The 11,743-nt window shown below is 41.3% G+C and overlaps 1 protein-coding gene across 1 annotated transcript in view; it reads right to left on the bottom strand.

Annotated features, from left to right (window-relative positions):
- SYT16 (synaptotagmin XVI) overlaps window positions 1–5,161 on the bottom strand; it is a 138,218-nt gene extending 133,057 nt beyond the window's left edge. Inside the window, exon 1 of the mRNA XM_005874041.2 lies at window positions 5,091–5,161. The gene's annotated coding sequence lies outside the window, so the exon portion shown is untranslated. The remainder of the gene's footprint in view (window positions 1–5,090) is intronic.
- Window positions 5,162–11,743: the final 6,582 nt, after the last annotated feature.

The raw sequence follows: 11,743 nt of genomic DNA on the forward strand, positions 1-11,743 counted from the left end.
GCAGCCAGGGGAAGGAAGGCCTATTGCACGAATCTTTGTGCAACAGGCCTCTAGTATTTTATAAATGAAAATCTCTTCCCAAACTCCTTACCAAAATACACTGAAGGAAATAAGAACACAAACACAGATGTTAAGTAAGCTCCTCCTGTAGTGGATTTAAGATGTCAAGGTGGCCACAGAGCCCAGATATTTTATCAAACATTGCTCTGGAGAATTCTGTGAGAGTGTTTTTAGTGGATGAGATTAACATTTAAAATGGTATACTTTGTGAAAAGCAGATTACCCTCCATTATGTGGGTGGGCCTTATCCAATCAGTTGAAGACTAATAGAACAAAGACTGGCCTACACTGAGCAAGATGAACTTCTGTCGGCAAATGACCTTCAGACTTAAACTGAAACATTAGGTTTTCCGTGCTCTCTAGCCTATTGACCTACCCTGTAGATTTTGGACTTGGCAGCCTCCATAATCATATCTACACTAATAAAAGAGAAACATGCAAATTGGTGTCACTCCACTACACCCACCAGCCAATCAGAGCGACTATGCAAATTAACCCAATAAAGATGGAGGTTAATTTGCATACAGAAGCATGGAGCGAAGACTGAAGGCTCCGGCCAGAGTGAAGACTGAAGACTGAAGACTGAAGAGGCTTGGCTTCTCTGCTGCGGCCGGACCAAAAGCCTGGGTCCCAGATGCCGGAGGAAAACCGGTGGCAGCAGCCAGGGGAAGGAAGGCCTATTGCACGAATCTTCATGCAACAGGCTTCTAGTAAACTAATATCTTAAAATAATCCTCCTCCTTCCCTCTTTCCCTCCACCCCCCTCTATGTCTCTCTCTCCATATATACATGGTAGGATAACTAAAATGCTATAGTGGCCATTGGGAACTGTATTGGTAACTGTTCTCTAAGAGAAACAGAACCAATATAATATATGTGTATGTGTATCTCTCTATATATTGCCAGCAATGAGCAAAATGTGCTCAAACTTCTCCAAGGTAAATCTCCCCATTCTGTCAATTAGACTTTAATTTAGGTCCTCGTAGCATTTATAGCAACCTAGAACTACTTCACTTGCCTCTTTTCTTTCAGTTTTGTTTTTGTTTGTCTTCATCCATATTTCCAGCATTTCATACACTATGTAGCATAACACAGATTCTCAATAAATAATACTGAGTGGATAAATGAATATTCTCAAACCAGTAACTTCCCACTGAGTTCTTTGAAATTTGTACTCATCAAACTAGGTTCAATTAGTCATACTTCGATAGGCCCCACTGAAAGTATTCTCAATTATTTATATCTTAAGCAAGTCATCAGAACAAGTAACTGGACAGCACAATGAGATATATCAAGGCTTGTCCTGTTACTCAAACAACTTTTTATAGTTCTTCAATTCTCAGTTTTCATCTCATGTAATAGGTCGAACCATATGAAACTTCTAACCTATAAAAACAGTGATTTCATAGAATTCAACCTAATATAATATATAGGTAGACAAATGTGTTTTCTATGCAAATTAAGCATTAAAATCAGAAGAGCAAATGCTTTTCAACATAGAGTATTAACAAATGTGTCTCCACTCTAGGTACCACCCCTCAAGTTGGATCTTGTTTTTCATATGAGACATTCGGGAAGGGTCACTACTATTTCACGACAAAAAAATACAAAGTAGGGAAAAGGTAGGGGGTAGAAGATTTCAACTTTCTAAAGACTACTCAGTCTACAACTCTAAAACAAACTATTGTGCAATCCAAAAGTTTGCAAATTGTATAAATAGCATTTCAGTGGCACTTACAGATTTTAGTCATCCTATTAGGAGGGAAAAAAGGAGCATAAAATTAAGCCTTTTTTTATTCCAAAATATTTGGTCCACTTAAAATTCATCTGAGCCCAGCCAGCATGGCTCAGTTAGATGGAGAATCCTCCCATACACCAGGAGGTCGCTGGTCAGGGCAAATGCCAGAAGCCGGGCTCACGGCTGGTGAGTACAGTGGCGGTGGCGGGAACCACTCCCACCTCTAAGGCAGCACTAAGGATGTCCAACTGCCATCAGTCAGACATCCCCCAGGGCTCCCAGACTGTGAGAGGGCGCATGCCAGGCTGAGGAACTGCCACACCCAGTGCACAAATTTTGTGCACCAGGCCTCATCTCGTAAGATTATAATGATTAGGTTTCTGATAGTCAGCCAGTTTTTATCTATAAAAATGGCAATTTTATATGGTTCAATCTAAGATTTTTAAATTATTTTTATTAGGCCTCTTTCATTTATAAACTGAGACCTGGAGAAGAAATTTCTATAGTAACCCTAAGAATCAAATAGGATTGCATGATGGGAATTGGGAGAAGCCTAGACAGACTCATCGATTTGCAAATGAGGACTTAAGGCCCTAAATATCACGGCCAATTAGTGGCAGAGCTAAGCCCTGGCTGTCTGCACTGCACTTCTCTCCACCACATCAGGCTGCCTGCCTTCCTTCTTGACATTTCTCAAAATATGTTAAGAACATCATATGAGAAATAAGTGCTCTGAGGATGAAGGCAAATATCAAAAGTTAGAAGCATGTTTTGCAAAGACTTTTGATCAATGATAATTAAACTTTTAAGAGGAGAAATGTCAATCATAATGAAGGTGTTTGCTTCTTATAATCTGGAGATTCTCCTGGTGAAACTCTTTTTAAAGCCCCCTTTATGACGCTACTCTGAGTTTTCAGACATGGATTTTTCAGTGTTTCCTGAGCTAACAGCTTCTGAGTCGTGGTTTATTGTTATTGTTTCAACATTACCTTCAACCCTCAATTTATTTGCAAGTATAATTCATAATTGTCTTTAAAATACTATAACATGCCAAACAAGACAAAAGGCAAATGTCTTAAATAGCTCTAACCTTAGTTATCTGTAGCCATAATAGCTTGCAAAGGAGAAAACATCACCAACTTTAACCTCCCAATTTAAATAGTGTTTCATGTGACGTCATTCCTAGAAGCCATTACTGTGACTGGTATTTTGTTAATGCTGCACAGCTATGGGTAAAGCTCTATTAGGACTTTCACCATAGCATCATGCTGGTATCTATACAAAATTGGTTCATTTATCTATATCAACTCTAAAAGGGCTATATTAATAATCCCAATATGCAGATAAGAAAACTGAAGTTTGGAAAGGTTCCATAATTTTCCAAGGAACCACAACCAGTGACAGGGAGCTGCTGCAGGAAGAAAAGTAGAATCACTAGAATCCTATCTCCATGCCACCTCATGACCAAAAAAGAAGTCTATTCATCCTCCTGTCCAGATGGGACAGTAGTGGCTAAACCGTTTGCAAGTCCCATTTTCACATGACAGACTCTAAAGTATTCCAGTCTATTTTCAGAAGATGAGTCAGACGTCCCAGGTAAAGTTCAAAATGATGCCAAATCGATGACCAGATCTTCGACTTACACCCCTCCCGTAATTGTCCCCTATGGCAATTTTTTAATATGTCCACATGCTCTTTGATACTCTTCCTTTCAAAAGTGGAGCCTAATTCCCCTTCCCCTGATTGTAGGCTGTATTTAGTGAATGAATAGAATGTGGTAGGAGTGACAATGTCTGACTTCCCAGACCAGGTCATAAAAGGAACTGTGACTTCTTCCTTGCTCTCCTCTCTTGCAGGGCTCACTGTGGGGGAAGCCAGCTGCATGTCATAACTACATCCCAGCAGCCCTGTGGAGCGGTCCACGTGGGCAGGAACTGGAGCTTCCTGCCATCCTGGAAGTGAGTCCACCAGTCCCAGTTGAGCCTCCAGATGACTGCAGGAGAAATTCCAACTGCAGCCTCATGAAAAATATCAATTTAGAACCACCCAACTAAGGTGATCCCCAATCCCTGAACTTCAGAAACTGAGAGATAATGAATTTTTTTTTAAGCTTTCAGGTTTGGGAGTAATTTGTTATGAAGCAATAAATAATGAATACACATTTATGCCTAAATTATGTCTTTTCTTATAACAAAGCAAAAAGCTGAAGTATCAATGGCTACGAAAGTTGCCATATCCATAAACCAAATATTCTCCTTGGTCCAGGTTTACTTAGAACATACCCAGGAAGTGAGATGACTGTAATATTCCCCTCAAGATTTTGCCCCTGATCAAAAAAATAATGTACCTCGTTTGCAAGCTCAATCCCTGGCCCTGGTAGGGGCACGTGCAAGAGGCAACCAATCAATGTGTCTTTCTCACATCAATGTTTCTCTCTCTCTCTGTCTCTCCTCTCCCTTCCCCTATCTCTAGAAATCAATGGGGAAATATCCTTGGGTGAGGATTAAAAAAACAAAACAAACAAAAAACATATATATATAATAAGAAAAATTATATATATAAAGATTATTCCTCCACCAGTTACATCATGCCCCATACCCTGTAAGAATCAGACTGATATAAAAAGAAAATTGTTACCTATAAGATAACAGCACTATCTTTGAATGTCCAGCGTGCATGTGCTGATAACCATTACTCTGTGATAACACCCTATATAACAAAGTTCTACACTTCAGCAATTGAAAACAGAACATGTCCTTTAAGAGTAGGAAGCCAATTATTTCTTTAACTATGTTATTCTCTCCCATCAAACTGAAGGCTGCTAGTAAATGATGCAGTAGATTCAGTGAACTTAATGAGTAGAAACCTCCCTTTGAAGTGAGGAGTGGTCCTGAGCACCAAAAATCTCAGAAATAGCGAACTGGAGGGAAATGTCAACTCTGTTCCAACCCAATGAGACCAAAACACATCAAGGCTCTTGTCAATCAAAAAACATTTTTTCCTTCAAGCTTCAGTCAGAGGGAAACTCAACACAGACATCTAAAAAGCTAAGAAGACAGGAAGTGGTGGTCAGGTTTCTCCCATCTGCTCTTCAGGCTCGAAGGAGAGCATTACTTTCATAAAGTTAATGTATCCTTTAGTAACATCCATTCATCATGTCCACCACAGTGGCGGCCAAACGGCTCATGTGCGATTTCTTAATGGGGCTCATCCTGGAAATGGCGACCCTCCTCCCCTGACCCAAACCACAGCCAGTTGCCAGGCTCAGGAGAATGTGAAGCGTGTTGCTTACCCAGCCCTTCGTGGATCCCAGTCTGGTCTTTAGAGTGCTTTCTCTTCCCTTGTTGCTCCAAGCATGGAAGAACTATCTTTTCAAAACACAGCTTCTTGCTGATGAAGAGGAACAGGATGGCCAGAAGCATGATAAAGATCCCAACTGCAGACAAGAAGCCAATGGCTTCAAGAGGAACTGGCAAGAGAACACAAAGGAAAAAATATCATCACAATGAAGTGCTCCAGCTTTTAGTTCTAACACATGATCAGATTCACTCAGAATTGTTATGTTTACTAATGAGTGTGGCAAATACTCTACAAGTCCTGACTGGCTGGCATCCCCAGGACTGTATACAGGAAGAAGGATAAGGACCACTGCCAGGTACATTCTGCAAGGATGGCTCCTCAGATGACAGACCTCCATACCTTTGCACATGTGGTTTCTTCTCCCTGGAATACACCTCTTGTCACTCCTGTCCTCAGCCTAATATTCAACTTCAAGCATGCAAACTATAAAGGCAATATCCATCAAATGTACTGAGCTGTAAATGGTTGACCAGTGTCACAAAAGCAAGTCTCTTAATAATACAGCTGCCTAAGCTTAAAAAATAATCACTTGGACCCAGCCAGCATGGCTCAGTGGTTGAGTATCAACCTATGAACCAGGAGGTCAAGGTTCGATTCCTGGTCAGGGCACATGCTTGGATGGTGGGCTCGATCCGCAGTGTGGGACGTGCCGGAGCCGATCAATGGTTCTCTCTCATCATTGATGTTTCTTTTTCTTTTTTCTTTTTTTTAATGGGAGGGGAGGGGAAAGGGGGGTCCCAGCCAGCAGCCGACAGCTGCTAGGGACCCTACCCGTGCACAAATTTTGTGCACTGGGCCTCTAGTATGTGTGTGTGTGTGTGTGTGTGTATAGTGTTTTTTAAACCTTTTATTTAAAGGACTTTTTAATCTAAAAAGAAAACACACACACACAAAGGGAATACAAAGAAATAAGTCATAGAAAGGAAATTCATTTATCAATAACAGTGTAAATTCCAGAGCACAAATGCAGTGGGTGATTCTTTTGAGGGTGGGCGGTGAGCTACTCAACATTCCTATGGTTTTCCTCCATCTCCTTCTGGCTCACTGTCGGAAAGGAGGGGTGAGTCTCTCATCATTGATGTTTCTATCTCTCTCTCCCTCACCTTTCCTCTCTGAAATCAATAAAAATATATTTTAAAAAATAAAAATAATCACTTAGGATAAACTTTCAGACGTATACATCCATCAATATTAGTGATTAGAACAAAAGTCATTTCCTGGATATATGTTTGCAAATCCAACTATGCAATATGACTATGATGATTATCTATGGTGACAAGAAAATTTCTAACCCATGCTATCCATAGAAATTAGAATTATATTTGACTGCTAATATTTTAGAATTTTGAAATATGAAATTCTATCATCCTCTTTCTCCTTATTAAAAAAAAATCCTAAGCATTAAATAACCCTGATTAAGTGTTATCCAGTATGCCTTAGATTCTCAGCCACTGTATTCAGCTATGTGACATATATAACAGAGAGACCAGAGCTAGTTTGGGGCTGAAGAAAGACTCCACTAAGGAAATGACATTTGAGCCTAGACAACATTCAGTAAAGAAAACCAGACATCGCCCTGGCCAGTATGGCTCAGTTGGTTGGAGCATCATCCTGTACACCAAAAAGTGGCAGACTCAATTCCCCTGTCAGGGCAAATGCTCAGGTTGCAGGTTCGATTCCCCGGTCGGAGCATGTAAGGGAGGCAGTGGATTGATATTTCCCTCTCTCTCTCTCTATATATATATATACACACACACACACACACACACACACACACTAGAGGCCCAGTGCACAAATATTTGTGCACTCAGGAGGGTCCCTCAGCCCAGCCTGTGCCCTCTCACAGTCTGGGACCCCTCAGGGGATGACCACCTGCTGGCTTAGGCCCACTCCCCAGGGGATTGGGCCTAAGCTGGCAGTCAGACATCCCTCTGGCAGCCTGAGAGCCCTCGGGGGATGTCCACTTGCCAGCAGGGAGCAGGCCTAGCTGCAGTCAGACATTCATAGCACTGCTGAGGAGGCAGGAGAGGCTCCCACCACCACTGCTGTACTGGCAGCCATCAGCCTGGCTTGTGGCTGAGCAGAGCTCCCCCTGTGGGAGCGCACTGACCACCAGGGGGCAGCTCCTGCATTGAGCGTCTGCCCCCTGGTGGTCAGTGTGTGTCATAGTGACCAGTGATTCCCAGTCGCTCTGCTGTTGGGGTCAATTTGCATATTACCCTTTTATTATATAGGATATATATATATATTCTTATATATATATATATATCCCTTCCTCTCTACAAAAAATCAATTTAAAAAAATTAAATCCAGACATCAAGTAGCATAGAGAAAGTGATTACAAAACAAGTGTCAATAGGAGTTATTCAAGGAAGTTGGGTATATGTAAAAGCTTATGAAAATGAATCTCCTAAGAGCAGCTTTAACCCTTGGGAAGATTTAATATGCACATTAATAATATGAAAGAATAATATTCACCTTGCCCTACCATCCAGATAACTAGAAAAAGGATGAATCCAACCAGTCCTAACTCCATGAAAAGATAAATAAAACTAAATCTATCTAGTGGCAAGCCAATAAAAGAACAAATGAAACAAAAAATCAGAGATAAGATAATAGCTTTGTGGTCTGTAAAAATAATAGTGCCTGCTACCAAAACCAACATATACCATGAAAAAAAAAGTGTGCACATAACGATTATTCCCTCGACCTTCCAAGGCAGCATAGACAGCGGTGCTCACTGGTATGGCTTCAGCAGTCACACTGCCTGGAAGAAAACTGTACTCTATCACTTATTATCTGTGTGGCCTTGGGTAAGTTATTTAACCTCTCTGTGCTTCTGGTTCCTAAGCAATGAAAGGAGATAATAAATATAGCTATATCCAAGAATAAATGAGGTAGCACAGGGAAAATAGTCTGGAATCTGGCACATAGAGAGTTCTCAAACAGGAGTAACCACCTCCCTCAGCATCACCATCATCATCTTTACAGACCTGTCACACTATGTAGGAGCAGTCCAATATGGGATGCATGTGCTGCTTTATACACATTCTGTGTTTGGACCCATCTCGCTCCCCCCGCCCCTTTCATCAAAACAATTATCTCTGCTTTTTTTGCCCCTCACTTCTGTATTTTCAACTTCTTTCCCTTGGAGATACACCATCTTTCTCATCTTCATTAAAAATGCACCAAGTATCTCCCTTCCTTTAAAAGCCCTTCCTGACCACTATGTGCTCCTCAACCATAGCCCTCTCTCTTTTCCCCTTCGAAACCAACCACCTTCAGAGCATTTCCTACACTCATCTCCACTTCCTTACCATCAAAGCCACTAGCATCCTTTACCCAGACTCCCACTGGTCTCCATGGGCCCAGCCTTATCCCCTCAAGTCCCTTCTCCACACAGTAGCCAGAGTGATCTTCTGAAATACAAGTCTGACTTGTTCAACTGCTCTCTCCTAAAACCCTCCGTAGTGGACTAAATCATGGTCCCCCAAAAGACATGTCCACCCTGAATCTCAGAATGTGACCTTATTTGAAATCAAGTTCTTTGCATAGGCAATCAGGGTAGGATCTTAAGATGGGATCATCCTGGATTAGAGTGGGCCCCAATTTCAATAAGTATCACTATAAGATACTGGGGGTGGGGTGGGGGAGAAGAAGACACAGGAGAAAGAGGTGTGAATATGGGGCAGAGACTGGAGTTATGAAGCCTATGGCTGAGGGATGCCAAGAGTTGCCAGCAGCCACCAGAATCTAGGAGACAGTCACGAAGCAGATTCTCCCTCAGAGATTCCAGAGGAACCAACCCTGCTGACACCTGGTTTTGGACTTCTGGTCTCTAAAACTCTGAGAGAATAAATTTGTTGTTTTAAGCCATCAAGTTGGTGGTAATTTGTCATGGTAACCTTAGGGAACTAATACACCCTCTGATGGCTTTCCATTACCTATAGGACAAAATTTGAATGCCTTTACTTGGTTTACAAGGTCTTTCATGACCTAGCTACTGATTCCAGCCTTTGTCACTTGTCACTCACCAACATCAAACTCTATTGTCAGTGTATTTGCCTATTTCTGGTTCCCCAACAGAGCTCACCTCCAGATTTTTAAATAGGTTAGTCCAACTCTGTAGGGCAAATGCTTACCTCTCCTCTGGCTAACTCTGATACTATTCTTCCTCTGAACACCTTTCTTGTTCCTCTTGACCAGGCTGGATGCTTGTACTGTAGGTTCCCACCCACCGAGCCTTTGGCAGCTTTTTTCAACAGTTTTCAAATAAGTTTTAAACTTCCTAAGAACAGAGACTATGCCTCAGTTACTCACTGTACTCTCAGCAGCTAGCACAGGGTAGGCACTCAGTAGATATTTCATGCCTGAATAAGTATTAAACTCTTCTCTGTTACAACATGGCAAAAAAAAAAAAATGTACCTATCAACGGAAACTTCTGGAAAGAGAAGATATACCTCAAGTGGGTCAATAACACCAACCACACTGGATATGATTTATATAAAATCAGGTCTTAGAAAAAAAGAGGGTTCATATCATTCATAAGCAGAAATATTTGCACCTAATAATTCCATTCACTAATGAAACTAGATTTTTACTTTTGAATAAAGTCTATTTTTCCATTATAAAGCAACATGAGGCTCCTCACATAAAATCTGCAAAATAGAGAAAAAGATGAAGACAACCACTGCTAAGGCTTTGTGCTCTTCCAGTCACTTGGACTTCTCAAGTTAGTGGAGAAAAACAGGAATAAGTACAAATCTAGCTGAAACAGAGAGAAAGCTTAGTTTGGCAAGTTTGGTTATTTCTATAGAGTTCATGTTCCTCCCAGAATCTGCCAATTCCAACTTCATCCTCTTCTATGTGTTCAGGAGTACTCAGTGGGAAGTTTGAAGGGATGCGTCAGGGGCTCTTAGCCAAGTGCTTTGTGAAATGTAGGTCAGCTTGTGTACTTTCTACATGAGTAGAGTATCATTGAAATGGCTAAGAAGTTGGCAGTGATCCCAGACTTGTAGGAATGGCTTACCCAGGGTTCTACACAAACTGTCCTCTTTCAAAGCGATTTAGAATTCCAAGCATAACCAAGCAATTCCACTTCTAGGTATATACCCAAGAGAACGGAACATACATGTTCACATGAAAACATGCGCATGAATGTTCATAACAGAATTATTTCTAATAGCCAGAAAGTGGAAATAGCCCAAATGTCCATAAACTGAAAAATTGATAAACAACATGTGTTACATGCAAACAATATATTATTCTGCAATAAAAAAATGAAGCACTGATATATGCTATTACATGGATGAGCCTTGAACACATTATGCTAAATGAAAGAAGCCCATATATTGTATGATTCCAGTTATATGAAATGTCCAGAATAGGCAAACCCATGGAAATAGAAAGTATATTTTGTCGTTCCCAGGAGCTGGGGGGAGGGATAACGGAAGAGTAAACTGAAAACTGCCAATGGGTATCAGTTTTCTTTCTGATAACAAAACTGCCAATAGGTATCAGTTTTCTTTCTGATAATAAAATTATGCTGGAATTGGATAGTGATAATGGTTGTGCAAACTTTGCAAATATACTAAAACCAGTGAACTGTATACTTTAAAAGGGTATGAATTTTATGGAATATGAATCTTATCTCAAAAAAGTTTAAATTCCAAATATATAATTTTAATGAAGATTGGAAGAAAATATGAGATAATGTATAATCGTTTGCTTAGGTTTGGTTTGAAATTGATTCTCTTCATGTTAAAATACTCTAAGTGATTTTATTATTCAACGACAGGCCTGGTGCACGGAGTCGTACACCAGTGGGGTCTCTCGGCCTGGCCTGTGGGGATCGGGCCAAAACTGGCTCTCCGACATCCCCTGAGGGGTCCCAGATTGCAAGAGGACACAGGCCAGGCCGAGGGACCTCACTCGTGCACGAATCGATGCCCCGGGCCTTTAGTATGCATATAAGATCTTAGGTTAATCTCTTTCCGATTTTATTATTCAACGACAGGCCTGGTGCACGGATTCGTACACCAGTGGGGTCTCTCGGCCTGGCCTGTGGGGATCGGGCCAAAACTGGCTCTCCGACATCCCCTGAGGGGTCCCAGATTGCAAGAGGACACAGGCCAGGCCGAGGGACCTCACTCGTGCACGAATCGATGCCCCGGGCCTTTAGTATGCATATAAGATCTTAGGTTAATCTCTTTCCGCCTTCCCCTTTCCCCCCTTCCCTCTGAGATTCATCAGTCTGTTCCATGTTTCCATGCCTGTGGTTTCCACTCCTGCATTGAGCGTCTGTCCCCTGGTGGTCAGTGTGCATTATAGCTACTGGTCGGATGGTTGAACGGTCGGCTGGTCAGCCAGTCACTTAGGCTTTTATAGATAGATAGATAGATAGATAGATAGATAGATAGATAGATAGATAGAGATATTTAGAATTAAAAATAAAGTTTAAATATAATAGGCTCTGAGAACTGTAGTCAGCACAGATCTATCATTGATTTGTAGCACTGAACACAGCAAGCCAATGGCTCTATCAGAATGAGCCAAAGAAGGTTTGATGCTGCATCTGAGTTTAA

This window comes from Myotis brandtii, unplaced genomic scaffold (genome assembly GCF_000412655.1).
Source record: "Myotis brandtii unplaced genomic scaffold, ASM41265v1 scaffold423, whole genome shotgun sequence".
NCBI lineage: Eukaryota > Metazoa > Chordata > Mammalia > Chiroptera > Vespertilionidae > Myotis > Myotis brandtii.